This window comes from Panulirus ornatus, chromosome 6 (assembly GCF_036320965.1).
Source record: "Panulirus ornatus isolate Po-2019 chromosome 6, ASM3632096v1, whole genome shotgun sequence".
NCBI classification, from domain to species: Eukaryota; Metazoa; Arthropoda; class Malacostraca; order Decapoda; family Palinuridae; genus Panulirus; species Panulirus ornatus.
In genome coordinates, this window is record NC_092229.1 from 21,269,593 (window position 1) to 21,297,521 (window position 27,929).

The 27,929-nt window shown below is 46.1% G+C and overlaps 1 protein-coding gene across 23 annotated transcripts in view; it reads right to left on the reverse strand.

Annotated features, from left to right (window-relative positions):
• The window catches only part of by (focal adhesion protein tensin), a 1,595,780-nt gene that overhangs the window by 831,764 nt on the left and 736,087 nt on the right, over positions 1-27,929 (reverse strand). The window contains exon 1 of one of the 23 annotated variants that reach the window (XM_071662725.1): positions 14,199-14,358. The exons of 19 other annotated variants lie outside the window; for them this stretch is intronic. The gene's annotated coding sequence lies outside the window, so the exon portion shown is untranslated. Of the gene's footprint in view, positions 1-14,193; positions 14,359-27,929 lie in introns of those variants that run through there. 3 more of the 23 variants (XM_071662724.1, XM_071662736.1, XM_071662726.1) reach the window with 3 other exon arrangements.

Here is a 27,929-nt window from a genome sequence, read left to right on the forward strand (position 1 = left end):
CCAGGTGGGTGTCATGGTGATGTGGCTTGCCTCCCCACGCTCACTCCTCCTCCCCTGCACAACATGGGTCATGTGCTCCAGCTGCCCCCAGGTGGGTGTCATGGTGATGTGGCTTGCCTCCCCACGCTCACTCCTCCTCCCCTGCACAACATGGGTCATGTGCTCCAGCTGCCCCCAGGTGGGCGTCATGGTGATGTGGCTTGCCACCCCACGCTTACTCCTCCTCCCCTCCACAACATGGGTCATGCGCTCCAGCTGCCCCCAGGTGGGCGTCATGGTGATGGTGGTCTTGGGTCTTCGTGATCACCAGGTCAAACGTAAGCTTATGTGGTCAGAGCCACAGCTGGACTCATGCTGGATCATATAATTAAGACACACAAGCACAAACGTCAGGCTTAGCTGGATATCTATGGTCAACACACCAAGATTAAGCTTAGCTGGGTAATACATGGTCAACACACAAGTACCAAAGTCAAGCTTAACTGGGCAGTACATGGTCAACACACAAGTACCAAAGTCAAGCTTAGCTGGGTAGTAAATGGTCAACACACAAGTACCAAAGTCAAACTTAGCTGGGTAATACATAGTCAACACACATATACTAAAGTCAAGCTGAACTTGACAGAACACGATCATCACACATATCAAGGTCATCCCTCTACACTGATAACGTCTACCCTTTTCTAAATCCCTGAAGATGTTCACGAAGGTACGGACACAACTGCAGAACTGGGATACATAAATGCAACAGCACGCGCACAACTGCCCTCTACACACACACACACACACACACACACACACACACACACACACACACACACACCAACAAAATGCGATGATAATATTTTCTGGTTACCCAGATACAGAAATCATAATGCACGTGCCTAACATGAAACCAAAAATACAGTTACAAAATGTCTAATAGCAGATGTAGTTCTTCCCCCCCTAGTGCTTCCCCCAAGAAGTAAAATACAGGAGCAATTTCGTGTGTGAGGCGGAGTTCCGGCGGCGGCTTGCAAGTTACAAGTTTACATCAGGGACGTTTCTTGCTAGCGACGTCTTCAACGGTTCTGGGCGGGATCTTACGTGTGTACAGTGTTTACGACAATATCTGCCACGAACGTCGCCTATGGTTTCATCTCTCTCTCTCTCTCTCTCTCTCTCTCTCTCTCTCTCTCTATATATATATATATATATATATATATATATATATATATATATATATATATATAGAGAGAGAGAGAGAGAGAGAGAGAGAGAGAGAGAGAGAGAGAGAGAGAGCAACATCCAGCCTTACGCTACACAATGGGAACAATAACTCACCCAGAAAAGAAGGTCTGCATCTCCACAGAACGTCATCAATCATTCTGTTAACCCAAGACAGACACGAGTCCAGCTTACATCCTCCAGTCACCTTGGATGGACAATAACTCCCACTGAACAAAGCCCCAGCTATTCCAAGCATAACACACGACACACACTCCCCACATACATAACATCAACCCAAGAACAATAACTTGCAACAGATATGAACATGACTAATATACAAACTAAATGCACCTAGAACAGTAAGTGACACCACTATAAACCACGCCTTGCCTGTTCGGTCTTTCCTCCTCTAAAACGCAAGTAAAACAAAGCTGCAAACCACACACAGTAGTGCACTCAGAACACTCACTGGCAGCTTACTCATCACAAACATTTAACACTTCACAATGAAACAAAGATTCTCCCAATACAATCCACCTCAACATGCACGGCACTCAATTCCAAGTAACTGTACTAGACCCCACCCATCCAAACCACCATATAACTAATGACCAACATCCACGTAGAAATATATAGCTTTTCAGTGCCTCACACTTCAGCAACCACAACTCACATATCTTCCCATCTCAACAAGTACAACAATAACAAAATCACACTGAAATAACTCGACAAATACAAGTCCGATCAGGACAATTTTGGTGTAAGGGTTCTGTGTGTCTGGTATGAAAGATATATACTGGGTATGAGGGTGGGCATCAGGGGTATTGTGATAGGTTGACTCGGTATTTGTTCATATGAGTAAGTCTGACCCGTATGTGCCTAGAAAGTGTGGTTTCTGATGGGTATCATTCTTGTGGGGTGCTGCTGGGAAGAAGGGCGTGTCGCTTGTGTGTGCATATGCTTCGACAGTGTTGGGGAGGGGATATCTATGAGTTCAGCATCTTCGAAGATTTCGTACATAACCAATCTTCATGAAAAATTAGAACGTGACTTCCATTGAAGAACCAATCAACGAATTACGCAGTTAGCACAGCACCATCATCGGTGTCTGCACGTGATCTTTACACTAAAAAAAAAAAGTAAATGAAAAATATTTTTTTCATGAAAAAATAGGAAATATAAAAGGATTATCCAGTTTATCACTTACTCATTTATTGGACTTCTAGAGCTTCAATTTCCAAGTAAACATTAAAAAAAAATCCACCTCAGTAACCCAGTTTCTCTGGGTGTGCAGTGAACTGAATTGGCAAGACTTGTCGTATCCAGGCTGATACACTGAGCGGCCGGATCATTTCCACGGCCAACCCACGGGCGACCAGGTCCCTGCATGCCACCAGGGATAACAACGTACAACCCACGAGTGAACGACCAAGTCGTAAGCGGTGGACACCAGCACTGTAGGTCTTCATCATCCTTTCCATTCATACCATCACTTTATCCAATAAAAAAATACCTAGAAAAGTAATGACTATAATTGAGACATGCCTATTCTATCATCTACTGCCACTCATCATAGTAATTTCTATGATTATTCTCCGCTCAGCCCCGCCCTACACCTGGGAACATATAACTGGCAGGAGGAGGAAGAGGAGGAGGAGGAGGAGGAATGACAGGAGACAGATGCACGGTACCAGTGCCTCGCGTGCCATCCAGGAGAACCCTTACGATGCATGACATGTTCACTGAGGTCGACTAAAACCTGCAGAGCCAGACACCAAAGGAAGGAATACTAGACCTAATGTGTTCCACAGTAAGGATTCCTGACGTGACCAACCTTCAGCAATAAGTTACTATGCCACTTCCACTATACGCATTCGTACAGCACCACCACAGGTGTGTCTACGTGAACATCACACTATATATATATATATATATATATATATATATATATATATATATATATATATATATATATATATATATATATATATAAAACAGCCTTTTCCGTGTTTATTAAGACACACGATATAGAAAACAATTCATACAAAACAAATTACCATCTAGGTACGGTACACGACATGACTCATCACTGGCACCTTATTTAAGATATCTTACTTCTTCACGTGCGACACAACAATACAACATCCGAAGAACTGCAGGGGACAAATGTAGTAATAACTTGAAGTCGACAATTTCCATCGAAGATAAAATACAACAATGATAATAATCCAATTTGCCGCTTCCTTATGTTGAATGTTCCTGTGGTGTCCGTCTGTCGAGTGTATAAACAATGCAATACCCTTCGCTTACCGTTAGTTAAATATATCATTATATATATATATATATATATATATATATATATATATATATATATATATATATATATATATATATATATATTATCCCTGGGGATAGGGGATTAAGAATACTTCCCACGTATTCCCTGCGTGTCGTAGAAGGCGACTAAAAGGGGAGGGAGCGGGGGGCTGCAAATCCTCCCCTCTCGGTTTTTTTTTTTTTTTTTTTCAATTTTCCAAAAGAAGGAACAGAGAATTGGGCCAGGTGAGGGTATTCCCTCAAAGGCCCAGTCCTCTGTTCTTAACGCTACCTCGCTAATGCGGGAAATGGCGAATAGTTTGAAAGAAAGAAAAGATATATATATATATATATATATATATATATATATATATATATATATATATATATATATATATATATATATATGAAGAGTAAGGAGATAAATTCCAAAAATACTTCACAGTATTTGAACAATTCAACTAGAGAAGACACTTTGAGCCAGGGCACCACACAACAGACTGCTGGTACACACAGACCTACGTTAAGTTTGGCATCACAATCACATCCTCGTTATGGCAACACGGAGAACATACAACACAGTGACGTACAAACACATAAGCAACACCTACACGTAACAGGCAGGCAGAAGGTATAGGCAATCTAGAACGTAATGACGTCACTCAAAAGACATTTTGAGTTTCAATATGAAGTGTACGATCACCGTCACTGTCCAGTATCCCATCATTTTTGCCCCACGTTCCCGCCACCATGCCTTCCTTCAGGTGAACGTCAGCATGATGTAATCAGAGGTCTCGGGGTGCCCCACGCTCACCTTCCTCCCTATGATATCAACTTACTGACTTTTCTGGGGAAGATTTAATCAGATTTTCACTTCCATCTTTACCGGTAAATATTGCCATACACATCCCGTAAGCTTCTTGATTTCTGCTCTCTTGTTCTTTAGCTAAATTGTAAAAAAAAACCCTCAATATTGTAACTCTTTACCAAAGACCAGTACTGAAGATTTCTTGACTTCCGCTGAATTCATTTTACTAATTAATCTCTTTCTTCTGAGAACAAAGTTATGAAAATCTTCAACCGTAACATTCACGATTTATTCTTACTTCTTTTTTCCAGCAAGGTGTCTCGATTTTTTTCATCCTCATTTGCATGTGTTAATTAGTTTTCATGTCATGCTACTGAACATGATAAGGTTCCCACCTAAATGTTATCATTTACTCATTTACCGCTACTCTATCTCCGTTCTGTGAGTGTAATTACCTATTTGTAAAGTATGAGAAGGCAGTTCTACACATGTGGGGCCCATCTCCTCAACTTCCTCTACCGTCAAACAACTACAAATAAATATATAAATAAATAAAGGTTTGGTGAAATCAGGCAGCCATTCTACTAAAAATATACATCTACACAGTCGCGCGCGCGCGCGCGCGTGTGTGTGTGTGTGTGTGTGTGTGTGTGTGTGTGTGTGTGTGTGTGTGTAATTATATGCAATCATTTATTTGTACTGCGCGGGGAGGGAGTTTTACCCTCATGGGGCTCCATCGCTTGAACCTTCTCCACTATCATATAACATCTTAACTTATTTGCTGTCCACATAATAACATTCCCTCATGCACTGCATTCCATTCATTCACCACTCTTATCAAAGTCCTCAATGTACACCTTTGTTTAACAAGTTTCTTGCTCAGTTTCATGTTGTGTCGTCCAGCTGCTACATCCCGACACCTTTCAGAAAACGTTCCTCCGTCTGCGTCACCAATTTTTGTGTAATAATACAAAATGATGATGATAATTACGACTAATAAAAAGTAATACAAATAATAATAATAATAATAATAATAATAATAATAATAACGATGAACGGGTTATTGATTTCAGTCAGCCACTCGGCCGAAAATTTTGCAGATGTTACAGAAGTAGGAGGTTATACTAGTAACTAGTGACCTAATCACAAAAGAGTTTTTGATTAAGGTGGGCTGGATGTGTGTGTGTGTGTGTGTGTGTGTGTGTGTGTGTGTGTGTGTACTCACACACACATACAAAATTTCTTTTCTGCATGACGGAGCCAAGAGAACACGAGGAGCAGAGTCATCACACAAATGCATTCTCGTGGCCACCAAACGCAATATCGACACCAGCATTACACATCAACTTATCATCTTCTTTCCCTATCACGACCGGCGAGTGTAGTCCATCGAGATCATCATAAATTGTGATAAGTGTATAATCTCATTATCAGTAAATCACGAAGATATGAAAATCACGCATTCCTGACACTCACCTACCGGAGCAGGAGGAGGAGCAGGAGGAGGAGGAGGAGTTCCAGCCACCTGGGTGCAGTATGTAGTTCTCTTCCCTCCAATATTCCCTCCTGTAAAACTCGGGTTTTCAGACGATAAGAAATGTCTTCCCAAACTATTTTCATTACATTCAGATCATTCCCGGCTGGCACCATCACAGCCCCCAGCAGTATCTCCCGCACCCACCCACACACCCGCCTGCCTGCATGAAGCAGCGATATGCCTCAGAGGTCACACTGGCCTGACGGTCCGTGACCTTGATGTTGTTGCCACTGTCGTCTTCCTCAGTGACATTCCGGCAACACACACACACACACACACACACACACACACGTAGTCACAGTCACTGACGTCTGTGTCCCTACCTTCATGACCTGGTTCCCCCTTCGTCCCATGAACCAAGACTCCGCGACCTTCTACATAACCCAGCCACCCATCTTCCCTCGCTGTCACGCGTGGAACACAAGTGTTCGGCAGGAACCTCACGCCGCCACCCCTGACACTGTCATTCCCACACATTATCAAGATCCTCTCTCTCTCTCTCTCTCTCTCTCTCTCTCTCTCTCTCTCTCTCTCTCTCCAGCAACTGTCATCCCACAAACGTCCAGGAAGTAAAACCCAGGGTTATCTCGGTGATTGCCTCTGGTCGTACTGCAGCCTCCTGGGAAAGGATGACACGTTCTAACAGCCTGGGCTCTGCCAGGGTTGTGGGGGGCCAGAAGACCCCCTTCCCGAAGATTTCACAGGTAGGGACTCACAAGCCAGCTGGGATGCAAGTCATCGTGTGCTGGTTTACATCCATCATCATAATTCAATTTACCATGACTGCTAATCGAATCAATTCCAAACAAACCTCCGGCTGTGTCTCCATCGCTAATATTTCTACGATACTAAGTTATCATCGATTTGTTATACGTATCAAGTGACCATAAGATTACAAAGTTTCCTTTACATAACGTAGTCATGATGTCATGACAGCAACGAGCCTTCAATGTTGTCTTGGGGATGAAGAGTGAACGACCCGGAAGCCTGGCCAGGCTGCTGGCAGGCTGGCCCCAGCAAGAGATCTGCTGCTGCCTGTGGCCGGGGTAGTGAAGATATCCCATACCGAGACGGATCAATAGAGGGAGACCATTAACGTTTATCAGAAAGTTTATCTTACTGGTGGTATATTGACTCTTATCTTAACGTTCTATGGCTCATCGATTACTCCTTTTATCCACTACAGAAAATGTGAAGTGCTGGGTAAAGGTCCGGAGAATGAAGGCAGCTTATAAAAGGCCTGTCATAAACCCGTACCATATAGACGACGAGGCTGTAGGTTCTGACGTATCTTCTAACATATTCACAAGGAAGGAAACAGAAGAGGCAACTACTCAGCTCGTCTTGCTGGTCCACAATGTTTGCGACACGACATGAAGCGTCCCGTGTGTTCAACGATCGATACGATTTGGTTAAATCTACGATATTGGATCTTCCTCGTTCCGGCTAGCTTTGGTGCGGTCAGTTGTACGTTGGTTTCAGTTATGTTGGATCAAGTTAGTTAGATTAGGGTTCGGTTGGGTTAGAGTTACGTCGAGGATAGGTTGAGTTACGGAAAAATAAAGTCCAATCATTAACATCCCGTTGCCGTAACTGTAACTACCTGGTAAGTTTACCATAGTTTAGGTTAGCATGTAATACGATATAATCGGTTACGTGTGGGGAAGCAAGGATACGTTTAAAAAAAAAAAAAACGGAAGTTAAAGTCTCAGTGATATAAGATCAAACTGTACTTTAAATATCCGACAGACATCCAGCGTCTTACTCCATCCCATACTATCTAATCCTTTAAAATGGCCTCTGCATTTTTCTTTCGTAGGCAGTGCTAGTCGAGTCGGTTAAGAGGGGAAAAAATAGTATATTTTGCGCTGCTTCTCCACACTCCGGGGATGAGAACTTACACGAGGTGACTTACCCGACTTAACCTGGAGCTCTGACCTGACCAGTAGATTCTGGTCACAACCCTGCCCAAGCCAGTCATGCTCTATAGGGTAAGAGACGTGTGGTAATAAAAAGAGGGTGGTTGAGACAGCAGAAAAGGGTGTGCTGAAATGGTTTGGACATATGGAGAGAATGAGTGAGAAAAGGTTGACAAAGAGGATACATGTGTCAGAGGTGGAGGGAACAAAAACAACGGGAAGACCAAACTGGAGATGGAAGGATAGAGTGATGATTTTCAGCGACTGGGGCCTGTACATGTTGGAGGGTGAAAGGCGTGCTCGGGATAGAATGAACTGGAACGATGTGGTATACTGGGGGGTCGAGGTGCTGTCAATGGATTGAACCAGGGCATGTAAAGCGTCCTGGGTAAATCACGGAAAGGTCTGTGGGGCCTGGTTATGGATAGGGAGCTTTGGTTTCGGTGCATTACGCATGGTAGCTGGGGAATGGATGTTAGCAGATGTAGCCATTTTTTCGTCTGTCCCTGGCGCTACCTCGCTAACTCGGGAAACGGCGATCAAGTATGGCTTTTCTAGACAAGATTTCCATGTTTTAAAGTCTTCCTTATTTCAGGAGGATGATCGAAGACCACTTCTCTTCTGCATGATTTATTCATTACTGTGCACAACATTGCGACTACGCATTAGGCACTTTCAGGTGAAAGCAAAATGCACAATACATAGTTTACAATCTCCCTCGCAGGATGGTGGAGCTACAACTAAAGGCTCGTCCCGAAAGATCAGTATACAAGACAGGTCAAGTGTAGGGAAACTGGGTCACAGGAAAAGGGGGGACATGGGATGCCACTTCGACCCGTGGTCAGCTGCTACGAAAACTGACACACAGAAAATGGTCTAGAAAACTGAACAACTGTAAGCGGTGATATATATATATATATATATATATATATATATATATATATATATATATATATATATATATATATATATATATTTTTTTTTTTTTTTTTTTTTTATTTGTCGCTGTCTCCCGCGTTTGCGAGGTAGCGCAAGGAAACAGACGAAAGAAATGGCCACCCCCCCCCCCATACACATGTACATACACACGTCCACACACGCAAATATACATACCTACACAGCTTTCCATGGTTTACCCCAGACGCTTCACATGCCTTGATTCAATCCACTGACAGCACGTCAACCCCTGTATACCACATCGCTCCAATTCACTCTATTCCTTGCCCTCCTTTCACCCTCCTGCATGTTCAGGCCCCGATCACACAAAATCTTTTTCACTCCATCTTTCCACCTCCAATTTGGTCTCCCTCTTCTCCTCGTTCCCTCCACCTCCGACACATATATCCTCTTGGTCAATCTTTCCTCACTCATTCTCTCCATGTGCCCAAACCATTTCAAAACACCCTCTTCTGCTCTCTCAACCACGCTCTTTTTATTTCCACACATCTCTCTTACCCTTACGTTACTTACTCGATCAAACCACCTCACACCACACATTGTCCTCAAACATCTCATTTCCAGCACATCCATCCTCCTGCGCACATCTCTATCCATAGCCCACGCCTCGCAACCATACAGCATTGTTGGAACCACTATTCCTTCAAACATACCCATTTTTGCTTTCCGAGATAATGTTCTCGACTTCCACACATTTTTCAAGGCTCCCAAAATTTTCGCCCCCTCCCCCACCCTATGATCCACTTCCGCTTCCATGGTTCCATCCGCTGACAGATCCACTCCCAGATATCTAAAACACTTCACTTCCTCCAGTTTTTCTCCATTCACACTCACCTCCCAATTGACTTGACCCTCAACCCTACTGTACCTAATAACCTTGCTCTTATTCACATTTACTCTTAACTTTCTTCTTCCACACACTTTACCAAACTCAGTCACCAGCTTCTGCAGTTTCTCACATGAATCAGCCACCAGCGCTGTATCATCAGCGAACAACAACTGACTCACTTCCCAAGCTCTCTCATCCCCCACAGACTTCATACTTGCCCCTCTTTCCAGGACTCTTGCATTTACCTCCCTAACAACCCCATCCATAAACAAATTAAACAACCATGGAGACATCACACACCCCTGCCGCAAACCTACATTCACTGAGAACCAATCACTTTCCTCTCTTCCTACACGTACACATGCCTTACATCCTCGATAAAAACTTTTCACTGCTTCTAACAACTTGCCTCCCACACCATATATTCTTAATACCTTCCACAGAGCATCTCTATCAACTCTATCATATGCCTTCTCCAGATCCATAAATGCTACATACAAATCCATTTGCTTTTCTAAGTATTTCTCACATACATTCTTCAAAGCAAATATATATATATTATGAATGTATGTGAGAAATACTTAGAAAAGCAAATGGATTTGTATGTAGCATTTATGGATCTGGAGAAGGCATATGATAGAGTTGATAGAGATGCTCTGTGGAAGGTATTAAGAATATATGGTGTGGGAGGCAAGTTGTTAGAAGCAGTGAAAAGTTTTTATCGAGGATGTAAGGCATGTGTACGTGTAGGAAGAGAGGAAAGTGATTGGTTCTCAGTGAATGTAGGTTTGCGGCAGGGGTGTGTGATGTCTCCATGGTTGTTTAATTTGTTTATGGATGGGGTTGTAAGGGAGGTAAATGCAAGAGTCCTGGAAAGAGGGGCAAGTATGAAGTCTGTTGGGGATGAGAGAGCTTGGGAAGTGAGTCAATTGTTGTTCGCTGATGATACAGCGCTGGTGGCTGATTCATGTGAGAAACTGCAGAAGCTGGTGACTGAGTTTGGTAAAGTGTGTGGAAGAAGAAAGTTGAGAGTAAATGTGAATAAGAGCAAGGTTATTAGGTACAGTAGGGGTGAGGGTCAAGTCAATTGGGAGGTGAGTTTGAATGGAGAAAAACTGGAGGAAGTGAAGTGTTTTAGATATCTGGGAGTGGATCTGTCAGCGGATGGAACCATGGAAGCGGAAGTGGATCATAGGGTGGGGGAGGGGGCGAAAATTTTGGGAGCCTTGAAAAATGTGTGGAAGTCGAGAACATTATCTCGGAAAGCAAAAATGGGTATGTTTGAGGGAATAGTGGTTCCAACAATGCTGTATGGTTGCGAGGCGTGGGCTATGGATAGAGATGTGCGCAGGAGGATGGATGTGCTGGAAATGAGATGTTTGAGGACAATGTGTGGTGTGAGGTGGTTTGATCGAGTAAGTAACGTAAGGGTAAGAGAGATGTGTGGAAATAAAAAGAGCGTGGTTGAAAGAGCAGAAGAGGGTGTTTTGAAATGGTTTGGGCACATGGAGAGAATGAGTGAGGAGAGATTGACCAAGAGGATATATGTGTCGGAGGTGGAGGGAACGAGGAGAAGAGGGAGACCAAATTGGAGGTGGAAAGATGGAGTGAAAAAGATTTTGTGTGATCGGGGCCTGAACATGCAGGAGGGTGAAAGGAGGGCAAGAAATAGAGTGTATTGGAGTCATGTGGTATACAGGGGTTGACGTGCTGTCAGTGGATTGAAGCAAGGCATGTGAAGCGTCTGGGGTAAACCATGGAAAGCTGTGTAGGTATGTATATTTGCGTGTGTGGACGTGTGTATGTACATGTGTATGGGGGGGGGGGGTTGGGCCATTTCTTTCGTCTGTTTCCTTGCGCTACCTCGCAAACGCGGGAGACAGCGACAAAGTATAAAAAAAAAAAAAAAAAAAAAAAAAAAAAAAATATATATATATATATATATATATATATATATATATAGTGTGTGTGTGTGTGTGTGTGTGTGTGTGTGTGTGTGTGTGTGTGTGTGTGGAATAAAGTCACAAAGAATGAATTTTTTTTACGATTTATTGGCATATTTCACCTTCTACCAAAGCCAGAATTTTAAGTTCCATATTTGTGCGCTTCCTGAGCTATCCTTTCGTAGTTTGTGCTCTACCCAAACTATGGCTTCGTCCAGAAGCTCTGCTCCGTTTAACGACGACGATACGACCCTTGAGCAATGACGGTATGACCCTTAGGTATAATGACACGGCTTTTGACCTGACTGAACCCTCAGGGTTATGCCTCGTTCAGTGTTGTATCAACTCCTGTCCAGGTTGTACAGACAATCAGTGATATCCTAAACCAGATCAACAGATCTCGTAACTTACAACAAGATATCTTTTTATAACAAGATATAATTTATGATATCAAAAGCCTAAACTACATGTCACATTACTAGTGTTCAATGATGTTTTTGATTGAAAAGATATATACACTTAGCTTCTTCATAAACCGCATCAATACAAACATTTTCTGTACCCAGTTATACATGAACATATCAAAATTATTTATTGCACCATACACGTGTAAATATACACACTCTGGTTCGAAATAAAAAAAATGGAAAATAACTACAGAAATGATAGTTGTTAAGTGCGTGTGTGTGTGTGTGTGGGTGTGTGTGTGCACAGGTGATGCCAGTCCCGAGCACAGGTGTACTGAGCACACTTTACCACACGGGTCAAGCCTGCCACACCACACTGACGCTCCTCACACTGGTACTTCAACACAAGCTGCACATCATTCTGGATGTAGCAGAGTAATACATGGTTCCTGACGACCATCAGAAATATTTTCTCGGCGTGTTATGTCCTGTATCTTATTGTCAAACCTACACATATTTTCCTCTCGTATAGCTCACTGTATCACTGACACCCGAGGCTTGGGAGGGGGGTCAGTGCTCGGCCGAGTTGGTCCTCACTCCCAGCCAACCAACCAACCAATGCCCCTTCTTAACGGCACTACACAACTCCATAATTCAATTTCACTGCTTCACTAAATTACAGCACTTATCACTAAATCACTGCGAAATAACACTTCGCCAGTGAGCTGGTGCACTGAGCAGGCTGGAGGCACACAAGTGACGCTGTTCAGGGCCACCGGATGTGAGCTGGCTTAACGCCATCATAATCACAACTTCACTATTGAATCTTCGCGGTCTCTTTCCGGCTAACCGCATCACTTGCAGGAAGTTTTCGCACGAGAGAAGCCGTAGGGGGAAGGGTTTCTCACTGTCGCGGAAGCCGTAAAGGGGAAGCGTTCCTCACAGTCGTGTGTGTAAGGATCCACCTGTGTGTCACGGAGGTCACCTGACCAATACGTCAGGGGTCACCTCACCACAGCGTCAAGGGTTTCCACCTGTGTGTCAAGTGATCATCTCCGCAGCGTCTCAGTGATGTGTCACGGAGTTACCTACAGGGGGGTCCAGTGGAGTCAGGAGGTCCCACCACTGATGGATGGGGCAGGTCGTCAGAGTCGGTAGGTGGAGCCCCTCTACTGTCCGGGGTAAGGGGACGGGGGAGCCACCAGTGTAAGTGGATGTAACTAGTGTGTGTCGTGTTACAACCTGACCCCCACCGCTGCCATCCATTGTTGTTCTTCACACCAACTCTCTGCTCTCCGTCCAACTACTTAAAGTGTCACTTCCTGTCATTCTCCCTACCTGTTGCTACCGTCTACCTGCTCCCTCCTGCCATGCTGTGGCCGCTGCTCCAGTTGCCACGACCGAAACACACGTCCCTCGGACTTGTGATACGCTCTCTGCTTGCCGTGGTTCCCTCTATCCTGCCTCATGCTTCTCCCCTGCTGTGATCCCGTTTGCCTGTGGCTACTTTTACTGTGGTCATTTCAGGTGCTGTCACTCTCTCACTCTCTCTACCTACTGCTACTTCCTCTACCTGCTGTCATTCCCTCTAATCATCTCCACCTACTGTCTAACCTTCTCTTTCCTGCCTCTCTCTAATCGTCTCTTCCATCTACCTACTGCAATCGCTTCTCCTCTAAGTGCCCCTCCATACATCCTGTCACCTCCTGCACCTACTTCTTCCTCAGACTGTTATCACTGTATCACTGTTTGTCTACTCTCACTACCTCTACCTTCAGTCTCTACCTCTTTCTTAATGACTGTACCTGTTGTCATCCTCTTAACATGGCCATTTTCTCACCATTTTAATGCTGTTGGTCACTGCAACTACGTCTAGTAAATGAGTTCCTACACAGTGCGTTACCCTTGTGTGTGGTGGTTAGTTGTGGTGGTGGTGGTGGGAGTGGAGAGTGTGAGCAGCCCCACCTTCCTGCTGTAATGTGAGACTAACCGCGAATTACGTCACTTCATTGTTTCATTCACCATCTCGTCACATGGCCTACGCCAGACCTCATGTCACCTCGGCTTGCAACACTCGCTCTCGTCTCCGTCATACTATCTCGCTCCTCTTAAAGCTTCCATAATTCAGATGGCAGTGACCTTTCCAATCCGTCATATACATCTCTCAACTTGGTTCCTTCTGTAAAACACGGTGATATTTTGACACATTAATCAATATTGTGTTTCCAAAGTCCCACGATACATGCAATCATGTGGGCTTATATGTACTATACTCCATTGCTGCGCTGCCTCCCACTTGTATGAGGTAGCGAGGCAGGTCTTACGAGGGGCAGCACGGTGCGCCCCTCTACTGCTGCTGCTACAGCCTCTACTACACCCACGTCGGTGCTACGTCAGCGGCGCTCGGGTGGTGCCGCACACCGACCCTCACGCCAGCCCACCGACCACTGAGCTGGTGAGGCAGCCACCCGGCAGGCCAGCTAGCCACCCACCCACCCCTGCCGCCCACCACCCTCCTCCACCACCACCACCACCACCACCACCACCACCGGCCCCTCTACGTCTCTCTTACCACAACCAGGCCTGCAACTCCTCCAACTCAAGACCAGAGATCCACCGAGCCAGGCCGCTCAGCCAGCGGTGCCGCCCCACCGTACGGCGCCGACCACACACCCTACACCAACTGACCACTGGGCTCTTCTTACTGGCCTACAACCCACACCACTTTTTTTGACCAAGAAACAAAAAACTCCATCTATATGGCCCCCTCCCTCGGCTTGTTACCTGAACATCAAAAGAAATGTGTTATCACGTCATGGACAATTACCTTTTATCAGAGGATTTAGCCAGCGAGATCTCCCAAGGTCTGCAGCTTCTCATCATGATTCCCGATATGTGTCTGTAAACGACTGGAGATGGTAAGACGCCATAATACATCCGAAAGGATATGAAAACATTATCTCTCGTACTGCACTAGATAACCAACTCTCATCATGACGGCAAAATTATTAGCATTGTTACTATCGGCCACAGTGCGTGAGGAAAGGTCTACTCATACTGTCACAATCTGCTGTTACTCACATAAGATAATGTAAGCAATACCTAAGCAAGTCGAACGTACTAGACCTTCGATCTACAGGTTGCTTGATTCGTTCGGGCTAAACAAGACCTGATTCGCCTAAACAAGAACTTCCTCTGGACCAAGGGGTGGCTCTCTCTAGATCGAACTCTCTTTTCTGACTTTAGAGCCGTTCCTCTTGATCAAAGGCAACTTCTCTTGACCTAAGGCCTCCCTCTTATGACAGAATTAAAACCGACTCTCTCGATCAAGAGTCTGGGCCTAAGATGTTCTCCACCAGGAGTCGGCTCTTCTGTCTAAAGGCTGACTCTTTCGACCCAAGTCTGGTCCTCTTACCTAATGGCTGGCTCTCCTCAAAACATTCGGGGCCCGAGACTCTTCAACACAAGGCCTGTCATCATCAGAAACATCATGGAATGCACAGTGGAGAAGTTTAACAACAAGTACATAAAAAAGTAGTACCTAACCAGCCAGGCTGTCGAGACTACTTGGGCCTGAGGGCTACGGCCCAAGTAGACCCCGGAAGACTTCGCCAGGTATGTTCCTAGCCTCAGTCTGGCAATCCATATCCCGAGGCTGGCTCTCCTGACTTCAGTTTAGCCCTCCTCTTGCTGGCACTCTCGACCTAGGTCTGGCACTCAGGTCCAAGTGTGGGCTCTCCAGCCCAAGTGCTGGCGGTATTGATCACGGGCCGGCTACCTTGATTAAGGCACGGCCCTCAAGCTCATAAGTATATTTGTGGTCGACAGTCCCACGCTGTGGACACTACACTTAGTCAACATCACGTCTGAGAGGTGGGGGACTTTTATAATAAACCACCGGTCCGTGAGGCCCCGAACTCACTTCAAACTCTGCACTCGTACTTGGCTAATTTGGTGTTGGGGTCATGAGGACCGACCACTCGTTAACTCGTGGAATTTAAACTTCGCAGAAGAGAATTTTGATCTGAATTCCAACGAGTCCATCTCGCACGATATGTAAACCACCGTATGGAACATTTTTGGCCTCTCCTGAGCCAAAAATTGCGGTTGAGCCACATTGCTGGTTACAGGAGACGAGCAGCGGGCCAGCAGCACAATTTTAGGGAGTTCGACGGATACCACAAGACGCGGTTTTAACCTTAAAACAGATACGCTCATATAAAGGAAACATTAGACCAAATCTGAAGTGAATTTGTTAATGAACTGCTGAAAACAGCTTCTGTCGCGGTGTAGTTAGGGACACAAGAATTTCAGGGCCGCTGTCTCAACTGACATGAACCAAACTTGAAATAATTACTACGAGTCATTCTATACACTACTGACAGCGACTTCTAGTGACCCTCCTGAGCGTGAAGTAAAATCAGTAGTTCTCTTATGATGCCCAGCATAAAAACTTATCATCGCAGAGGAGGACTATGTTTGATCTACGGGTAAATATGAAAACTGTGCAGCGGGAATGGATGAACAAATACATTCACAGGGATCTCTGTTTTGTGACGGTCATCGCCGGGCCTCGCCCCCTCCCGCCACACAGTACCGCACACAGACTTCCTCATCTCTGAACTTGAAACCAATCATTGACTGTTTATACTTCCTGACACAATCTTTCTGACGGAAAGTACAAGTTGGACACTGACATACACGACCCCATGATGAAGGCTGATGGTACGACCCAGGCCCCGGGAAAGTAAAAGTACTTTGGAAGCTCAACCATATCCATCATCCGGAAGAAAAAAATAAAGGTTCTGTTTCAGAGCAAAAAAAAATCAGCTTCTCCGACAAGATTATACATCTCCCGGGCAGATTGGCGCCGGTCAAGTAGTGTCCAGTCAAAGCACCGTACCAAACTGAACCACAGCCTTTCCTAACATCATCACACGTGATACAATTATCATATTACGCCTTGTGCTTTGTACTCTTCCGCCATGAAGAAAATGTTGTCGGCAACCATCAACATTGTTCATTTACAGGAAAGCACAAATACAACGAGGAGACCAAGAAAGCCAGGAGTGCCCTGGAGAAATCTCGCAGGATACGAGAGTCAAGTGATCATGAGCTTCATCTAACCCCGTTACTCTCTGGCTTATCCATCTTCATGACAGGGTTACTGGTATATCCCACCTCGAAGACTCCTTAATAAAACTATGACAACATCGAGTGCTACACAGCTGAGGTACTGGATGAGGAGGGACTTTCCCAAGATGATTATTGCTACTGTTCGCGTTGAATTCCCTTGGCTGTCAGCCATCAGGTAGGGAAGTGTTCTCTGATCCTTTTGCGCCGCCGTTCACAGGACGAGCATGGGGTGAACAATAAACCTGCCACTGATACCAGCACAGATCAACATCATATCAAACTCTATAACGAAACATGATTTGTGGTGTCAAACTCGTAAACACTGTCAACCAACATACGTTTGTCACTTGCATAATATCAAGTATCGAACACTGCACAACAATCTTCAGAAATGTTAATCAGATTTTCAAGAGGGATTCGAACTTTCTAAAATTCAGCATGTAAGACGAAGACCTCAGTCATGATTCACAACACAACCATGTCTTACAAGTCCTGGTGAGCCCATCCCATGCATGTTGTCTACAATGCACAGTGTGTAATATCTTCATGTTAGAGGGTAGCGTGAGCTGATGGCCAGACCAATGATATAATCTACACAGGTTTGCGAGATGCGGGCGAGACGAACGTTGGCTGTGGACTGAGCCTCTTCCTCCCTGGCTAGCCACCGATTGCACTATGATCGGGCACACACCAGGCCACACTGGGGACTGAGGCTCAACAGTACCTTCCCCGCACCTGCAGGACTCTCCTACGCTGGGCGGCCCCGCCGGCAGGCGAGCAAAGTGGCCACCCCGCCCTCCCACCACCCACGTCTCCAAATACTCCCGCGAGGTGAGGAGGAACAAGTCGAGTGGAACGCTCGTGTTGCCTCTGGGTCATCGCTACCTGAGATCGTGTAAATAACTTCCTGTATACTTCCACAGTCCATAGTCTAGGTCTACTATGTTGTCCAACTTTCCTGATATTCATTTTAATACTCAAACACTTGATGTCCTCTTGTCCGATGTTGATATAACCCAGGGACCATCTGCCGGACTTTAGTACATTACAAAACATCACAAATTAATGGACATATCAAGATGAATGTATAATCCCAACCATCAGTTGTGTAACTACTTCCCACACACCCTCACCCAACATACATATATATATCCACCACGTACTATCATGAACACAGCAACAGATGAAGCTCTTGTAATATTACAATCCAAATCCTTTTCCCCTGAGCACTAGATAACAGCTGTTACGCCACACAAAACGATAATCGTGAAGCAGTTTCTCCTATAATTTCATCCCTCACACACGATGCCCTTAACCCCGTCAGCCTCCACCAATCATTTTTCATAATTTTCCATCAAGCTTTCACCTGGAGGGCGACTATGGCATGATCATATATGGTGAGGCTCCTTAATATTTCTTTTTAACCAAAAATGTCCTCATCCATGCCTCCTGCGGACGTGCCATGTCCGCTGCCAGCGAGATCCCTGAACCCACGTCTCGCTCATGGCTCCAGCAAACACACATAACAACAGCAGGAAGTAGCAACTGCAGCAACTGCAGCACTAGCAGCAACCGCAGAAGCAATAGCAGCAGTAGCAAGCTCAGGATTCACCTGGATAACCTCCCAAATAATAATGTCTACGGTTAATCATGTGCTCAACATAGTGGTTCCAAAAATCTCTGATAACGGTGCTCACACTCAACCTCCCCCAAATTATCGAATACATTGCAATCATTTCCACTTGATAAAACTAATCTAAATTGTATATTTCATAACTCTAAATTTATTCTAAAAAAAGAGAAATGACAGCCTAAATGTATATAATAATGCTGGTCATTAAGAGAACCAATCTGTCTGAGGGAAAGTTACATTGCCAAAAAAACGCTATACATCCTGAGCTCGGTCAACGAGGGTGCATACCAGCAGCATCGTAGGATGTACTGAACATGATGTCCCTTGCCTTACCCTACAGAGTCCTGGTTTAAGGCAAGTGGTGTCGAGGGTGAAGCGAAGATGTCCTCTGACCCGAAACCCTCCATGGATCTCAGCTGGGCTCAGGGTCGGCCAAAGATATTGATACATATATTTTGCAGTTTCCTCACATAAACTGATAACAATGCATATTCTGAAGATATCAAAGATGGCTGGTGTGGTGTGGCAACGACTCGTACATTCACACAGCACGAGTCATACGGCTCCAAGAGGTCGACGTGTTGTCACGAGGCGGGGTCGTTGCCATGGGTGTGCTGGGGTAGGGAAGGTGTCTCCCACCTGCACACCCACGGGTCATTATGAGACAATAACTGGCACTGTCGTGGGCTGCCAGGCCAACCTATATGTTACGATTGGAGGAGAAGGTTCACGGCGGGCGTGAGACCCCTACACACACACACACACACACACACACCACACACACACACACACACACACACACACATATGGCCGTGACGAGCCGAGTGGGTCCTAGTGTGACGCATTTGTCCACCAAGACAATGGTAATACGCGATACGCAGTTATAGTAGCCGTCATTCAACGTGAGACCAGTTCATAAAACTACGTAAAACAACCGAGTGGGTCAGGAACGAGAATATCAAAATATACGACACTGTGCGACGATGACTTCAAATTAATTGCCTGATTTTTCAAGCCACAAAGAAGGTTAAATGTCTTGCCATCTTGGGATATAAAACTGCAGAAAGTCATGGTGATTCCATTAACAGAGCTGCTAACTAGATGAAAGGCGCAGACAACTTCGCAGCACTCAAGTATCCTTGCTTGAGGTCACACTCTTTCTGGTCGATTCATTCCTTAAACACGATGACCTCCGAGCACGACGGCACGACGACCACTGAGCACGACAGAACGACGACCACTGAGCACAACGGTACGACGACCACTGATCACGACGGTACGACGACCACTGAGCGCGATGATAAGACGACCACTGAGCACGACGGTACGACGACCACCGAGCACGAAGCGGCGACCAATGAGTGATGGTACGGCCATGGAGCACGACAGTACGAGCATTAAACACGACGGCGCGACCATTGCCCGTGTGACCCTCAGCTGAGATGGCATGGCCTTTGTCTTGACCCTAAGAGCTAGGTCAAAGGCCCGGTCATCACACGTCGAGTGGCGCTACAGAGGTTAACGCGCTGCAAGCAGAGTAAGTCGTGACCTCCCCTTCCCTCACCCATGCTCACGTAACCTCATCATTCGCTCCGGCCCGGCCCATACCAGCCTCAGGCTTGACCATGGGTCACGACGGAAGAGCCATCACGTCGCCCAAGGGAAAAATGAGTGGACGAACCATCCTCAAGATCTAGATATATTACGACACACTGCGCACTTCCTGTATAGCAATCAATTCAACAAAAACTCGTCGAACATCTTAATAAAAAAATGTAGTCAGTGAACGAACTGGCCATTCACAACTATATAAAGCACTACATTATAACTATACCCCCCCCCCACTATACTAACCAGTTCTATAATGTTTTATATCTGGGATAACACAGACCCTTTTTACTCCTCCTCCAACATGTATATCTTCACATTAATTAGTGATATTATCATCATTTATCAGTACGGTATAACGCCCCCACCTGCGTGTCCACGACGACGCGAGACGAAGGCCAGCGTCGCGACGTCGGCCTAGTGGAGTGTTGGATGGCGGTTGTCAACTTGGGCCACAAGCTGCCACCATCACTATCATGATCCAGGCTCACTACAGCAACAGTGTATTCCTAAAGATATCGCACCCAGAAAGTGGCAACCCTACCACTCCAACAGGTCTTCCACCCCACGACTCATCCATGGGATTTCCACCTTACGGACGTACGTCTTCGTGACTGAGCTTCCCGGAGTAGGATGTGCGTTTAAGCATTAAGTAGCGTCTCCACACAGTGACAACCTCGCTACCACCGTCTGGTTTATTCACACGCAGCCTTGAGGTGATGCGTCCGTGATGCTGGTGAGCATGGCACTGTCTCCACCACAACAAAGCAGTGATGAGGCCAACATGTGAACAGCACATGACGCTCATCACCACGGGCTGGAACATGGCACACAAAGGTTAAGAAAATACAGGACTTGTGAGAGGAGTGTGTCTGGGGAGGACATAAAACAAGACGTGCGAGCCAAGACCGCATGCCAAGAGATCACCCAGCGGACGGAAAGCACGCATGACAAGGAGGGGAGGAGCGCGAGGCCCACGGATATGGTGGGATATGTGATCATGGGAGTGGCAGGAACATACAACCACGACCAGACGACGACGACGACACATACTGAGTGTAAGCAGCAGGACGCGGAGGACGGGGCTTGCGGGGGTATTACATGCATCAGTACAGTAGGGGGGGAATAATGTACACGGGTGGGATACACACACGGGGATGATCACACACACACACACATTCACAGAGCAGGAACTGTAAAGGGTCTGGTCTGGAGGACCCCAGGCCGTAAACCATAAAATGCTGCGACACTTGGCAAATGTCTGGCTGTAGATAACCTTAAATATTGAGGGCAAGCTAAGCGCCAGATATGAAATATTTATGTACATTCAATTTTTACACACACTCGAGCAAGGGAAAATTAGCAGAACTGTAAATGTCTAACTGTAAGTACTCATTTATTCTCTACGGGGAGGGATTTCTCTGCAGGTGGAGCCGCATCTGTTGTGTTGAAGTGTGCATGTGTTCAAGCGCGTGAATCGGTACAAGGTGACTATTTGAGCGTCTGTAAACAAGTACAAGTGTGGGATCACGTATACAGTTGTTGAATCAGAACAACCAATACATATGAACTAAACAAGCATAGTAATTCCTACAAATATCATTACATATCACGTACATAACACGTCATCTGTACCAATGTAAATCTCAGTACACCATCACGCCTTACTGCATCGGTTACACACCAATAACTGCTCAGACTTCAGAAACACTGGTTCAAGTCTCACCATATCGGTTCAGCCATATATACCTTGGGTTCGGATGCCGTAAAGTAAGTTCAACAACTCCCGCCAATACAGAATCCAATCCAATAATGCACAGTTACCTTTAGGAAGCTCCATCCCCAGCAGTAGCAAGTCCAGCTCGCTCAACCCTGCGAATAATTCATCGATTTCAACCATCTGGCACTCGCCTGTCCCTGGCAGTCCACGTGCATCCCGGAACACCACCAGAGCGACCCTAGCAGCAAAATACTCATCCTTGACCGCAGTGATTCTTCCGCAAACACAATGCACGCTGAAACCACTCGACCCTCGCAGCAACACTTTACCCTAACAGCAGCGGCACGATCTCCAGCAACATCAATTCCACGCAAAAAAGAAAGAAAAAAAAAAAAAACCAGCTGCGGTTCAACCTCAGCAGCACCAACAATACATCCTAAATTCTGCAGTTGCATTTATCTATCTCCTGCTCCTCACCTTGCAGCAACGTCCAGCAGCTCTGTGCTCTACCTCAGCACCACAAACCCAACCTGAACGACACCTCTCCTTCTCCATTAACTAGATCATCCACTTCTGCTTATATCGTTCCAATTCAGCAGCAGTGGTCACACTACACAAGCAGGGGTTCGACTCCAGCAGCAGCAGTGGTCTCGCTACAAGGGGAGCAGTTCGACCACAGCAGCACCAGGACGAACCTTGTAGCACCAGTTTGATCCTACCGGCACCAGGTCAACATCAGGTGCACCACTTCGACCCTGTCAGAAGAACGCCCACCCCAACAACACCAGTTCGACCCCAGTGGCACCAGGTCAACCCTAGTAGCACCTGATCCAGCCCAGCGGTATCAGGTCGACCCTAGCATCACCAGGTCGACCCCAACAAGACCAGGTCGACCCCAGGCCAGAGCCTGAGCACATTACCACCCTGGAGAGGCGCCGTGCTGCCTCCACATATATAAATCTTACAGCAGCAGTTTTTTCCCCCCCTGGCCTGGAGTCAGCCGACACCCTGGGCCAGGACAATCGATGCTGCGTCCAGTGCCAACATCTCCATCTCCCCCTGTGCCAACCTTTCCCTCTCTCCCAGTGTCAACCCCTCCATCTCCCTGTCTTCCAGTGTCAACCCTTTCCCTCAGTTTCAACCCCTCCGTCTCTCCCAGTGCCAACTCCTCCCTCTCCGACCTCCCATAGTCAACCCCTCCCTCTCCCTTTCCCAGTGTCAACCCCTCCCTCTCCCTCAGTTTCAACCCCTCCCTCTCCCTCTCTCCCAGTGCCAACCCCTCCCTCTCACTCTCTCCGAGTCAACCTCTCCCTCTCACCCAGTGTCAAACCCTCCCTCTCACCCGGTGTCAAACCCTCCCTCTCTACCAGTGCTAACCCCTCCCTCTCCCTCTCTCCCAGTGTCAATCTCTCCCTCTCTCTCCTGTGCCAACCCCACACTCTTTCCCCCTAGTGACAACCTCTCCCTCTCCTTGTCTCTTCCTCGTGCCAACTTTTTTCATATAGCTTGGTCAGAGGAGAGGAACCCTCGCTCCATTCTCTCCCCCCACTGCTACACCCCCCCTCCTCTTCCCAGTGTCAATCCCCCCCCCCTTCACTCTCTCCCCGGCGTTAATTCTCTCTCTCTCTCTCTCTCTCTCTCTCTCTCTCTCTCTCTCTCTCTCTCTCTCTCTCTCTCTCTCTCTCTCAGCCATTTTCCCTACCTAAGTCTTATCCACTGCCCCCCTTCCCTCCCGCATCCATCAATTCCAGGTCAACTACCCTGAAAACATCCCTCTCCCATCTACCAAAACTTTCTCCCACACAACCAATCTCTCTCCCACCCTTCCCCTATCCCATTCACCCCTCCCACGTCAGCCCTTCCCCCATCCTACAATCCACCCTCCTCTTTTCTCAACACGCGTCTCCCACCCTCACCCACTTCTATCCTAAACTATGAGGCCATCTCCCAACCCAGCACTTCCTCCTCCTCTTCCACACTCTCACTGCCAACTCCTCTCCCATGCCATTAATCTCTCCCCATCCCATTAACTTTCCTCCTAACTGGCAAACCACCCTCCTGCCCCATCACATCGTCCTGTCTCAAGGGCCTTCTGGTTAATTTGAGGAAAATTGCAGCTCCGATCAAGGACGTCATAAGACCACGAGAGAGCCATAAGAGACCAGACAGATGTCCTTCTGCAGACGGGGACAGAATAATTAGAAAAATTAAAGAGGAAAACTGATCATCTTCTTCATCAGCTGGGAAACAGACACAGCTCTGCCTGGCACACCATCATTGCCAACCATAACGTTTACGCCAATCCAGGCTGAATTTTACATTAGATTCCACGACACAATGGATCAACATTTTGCATAACGTGGCTTATCAATTTTTCAAAACAGTCCTAGAGCGGAACGGAGCGATGTTATAATTCCACACACACACACACACACACACACACCGTGAGTCAGCACGGGCCCGCCCGGGGTCAGACCCAAAAGGGTTCAAATCCTAGGCGTGGCAGTCGGCCTAAACCCAACCCAGGTGTTCACCTTGCCGTCGGTGCTGGTCGATAAATGAGTACTTGGCGTAGGCTGGTGTGTGTGTGTGTGTGTGTGTGTGTGTGTGTGTGTGTGTGTGTGTGTGTGTACACACACAAGAGTAAAGATATGATAAACATATGCGAAGTTAACATAAAAAAACGATCACTCACACGTACAGACACACTCACGACCACATGAATTCTAGCTAGAAAAGGAGATCACGTGGGTGGAGTGCTTGAATCTGCAATGGCAGAAAGCATATGACACAGTAGTGCAAGAAAGGCTGATTAAAATGCATGAGCAAGGAGATATCTACCTCTTAAGTGGTCTATTTATCATCTGGTTCAGAAAAAGGTTTTCATTCATGTTAATTTGCTTATTTCCCTCTCGATTACGCGTTAATGCACTCTAGTTTAAACTTGACTGTTAAAGTCATCAACAAAGATAACTTCTTTATTGTCTAAAATAAATTTGATTTCGTTGTAACGCATTACGTCACCTTCCTCCTTTTTCTTTGAAGGTCTGTATGTGACGCAAAAACGTAGTGTGTTTCTATATATTTGTCTGTAACGTATAAACAACGTACAGAGGATCGGAAACGTGGGCGTCTCGCTTGTTTATGTCAGCTGAAGGTAGGCTGGTCGACACATAAACCCACCTCCTCCTGCCTCCTGCAAAAGATCTTGGGGGAAGAGTTCGTATCCAGGGACTGTGAATTTTACGAGTCCATGTTAATACTCGGCATCTAACCATATTTCCGACACGGTAGCCATGTTTGGTTTCTCGGGGATGGCATGCGATATCGACTTATTCGTTCTGGAACAATATTCTTGACACTTGCACACATTAAGCTGATATTGCTTTCCAATATATATATATATATATATATATATATATATATATATATATATATATATATATATATATATATATATATATATATATTTAAGGGCTTTGAGAATGAACTGACTGGCCCAATTCACACGTTTATCAATACTGGCGTTTGAATATTTGCTAGTTAGTGTACACTGATCATAGGGGAGGGGTCGCCCCTCGTCCTGCACTTAATCCCTGACTCTCAATATGACCTGTTTTGCCATGTTCGTTGCCTCGACTGTGGGGAAACAGCTGCCCTACACTGCCATGTTCCCCACCTTACCTTCACCTGACTTACCTTGCTATCTTCCCTCCCATTTTCATTTCCTCTTATCGGTTTTCCTTGGCAATGGGTACCTAACTAGTCTATACTGAAAAAGAAAGTCGTCCACAGCTCCACTAAAATGGGATTTCCCAGTCCCATTCAGATGGAGGCATTTCCTGTCAAAGGATCGTGTACGAAAAATATAGTAAAGCAATATCAAAAATGGTTTCCTCCTCGTTACAGAAATCCTCAACTCGACAGTGTGTTTATCTCTAGCATTCTTCTGAGGGTGCAGGAAAATTACGTTACATCTGGACATATCTGTCTAATCTTACAAATAAGGAACCTTACGCTTCACTACAATTTCCTTCATGTATCATTCACCACATCATTGCTTCTCACCTACATACATCGAGTCATGTCGTTGCGAGCGCTCAAGACAGTGTCATCACAACTTCCCGATAGATAGATAGATAGAGAGATAGAGTAGAGAGAGAGAGAGAGAGAGAGAGAGAGAGAGAGAGAGAGAGAGAGAGAGAGAGAGAGAGAGAGAGAGAGAGAGAGATGAAGGAACACAAGTTTACTAATGGTTCATCAGCTTGGTTAGTCTGACCGTGCATGACCTGGTGAGCTGAGGAGGGTAGGAGGAGGCTGGTGGCACTAGGCTAACGTGACATTCAACGCCTCCCGTCACCCCCCCGTGTCCACCACCTCAGCAGCCGATATCTGATTCAATTCTGCCTAACCGCTTAAAACTTTTTTAATCACGCGGGACTTGTGAGTATAGGAGAGACTTGGCTCAATATTGCACTTTAAAGGTAAACTACCCATAGCTTCGTTTTGATGACTGTGCAAGGTTGAGCCATTATATAGTGTCGATGTCCACTTGAAGCAATATTCAGGCAGATATCCCGTGTCCATATCATATGGGTTTAAGAGGCAATGTAGTTCATTTTCGAAGATAAATGAAAATGCACTCAACCACTACAATGCGATATGTGTATAAGGGAATACTTCAAAGATATTTCACATCGTTCGAATATAATGGAATATTCTGAAGAAATCTTTACTTGTTTGCATATAACACAGTACTCGGCAAAAATCTCTAGACGGTTCAAAATCCGGTGGTGTTCATACAGAAGTCAAGAAAAGGACAGGAGTAAATACGGGAAATCAGGGAATGGAACTCTGTAACAGAAGGACACTGGCGAACACTACAGGTGCTACAGAATGGTCACACCTGTAGTGGAGGGACTGAGCGATCACTACAGGTGCTACAGAATGGTTACAACTGTAGTGGAGGGACTAGCGACCACTACAGGTGCTACAGAATGGTCACACATGTGGTGGAGGGACTGGCGATCACTACAGGTGCTACAGAATGGTCACAACTGTAGTGAAGGGACTAGCGACCACTACAGGTGCTACAGAATGGTCACAACTGTAGTGGAGGGACTGAGCGATCACTACAGGTGCTACAGAATGGTCACAACTGTAGTGGAGGGACTGGCGATCACTACAGGTGTTACAGAATGGTCACAACTGTAGTGGAGGGACTGAGCGATCACTACAGGTGGTACAGAATGGTCACAACTGTAGTGGAGGGACTGGCGATCACTACAGGTGCTACAGAATGGTCACAACTGTAGAGGAGGGACTGGGCGATCACTACAGATGCTACAGAATGGTCACAACTGTAGTGGAGGGACTGAGCGATCACTACAGGTGCTACAGAATGGTCACAACTGTAGTGGAGGGACTGGGCGATCACTACAGGTGCTACAGAATGGTCACAACTGTAGAGGAGGGACTGGGCGATCACTACAGATGCTACAGAATGGTCACAACTGTAGTGGAGGGACTGGGCGATCACTACAGGTGCTACAGAATGGTCACAACTGTAGTGGAGGGATTGAGCGATCACTACAGGTGCTACAGAATGGTCACAACTGTAGAGGAGGGACTGGGCGATCACTACAGATGCTACAGAATGGTCACAACAGTAGTGGAGGGACTGGGCGATCACTACAGGTGGTACAGAATGGTCACAACTGTAGAGGAGGGACTGGGCGATCACTACAGATGCTACAGAATGGTCACAACTGTAGTGGAGGGACTGAGCGATCACTACAGGTGCTACAGAATGGTCACAACTGTAGTGGAGGGACTGGGCGATCACTACAGGTGCTACAGAATGGTCACAACTGTAGTGGAGGGACTGGGCGATCACAACAGGTGGTA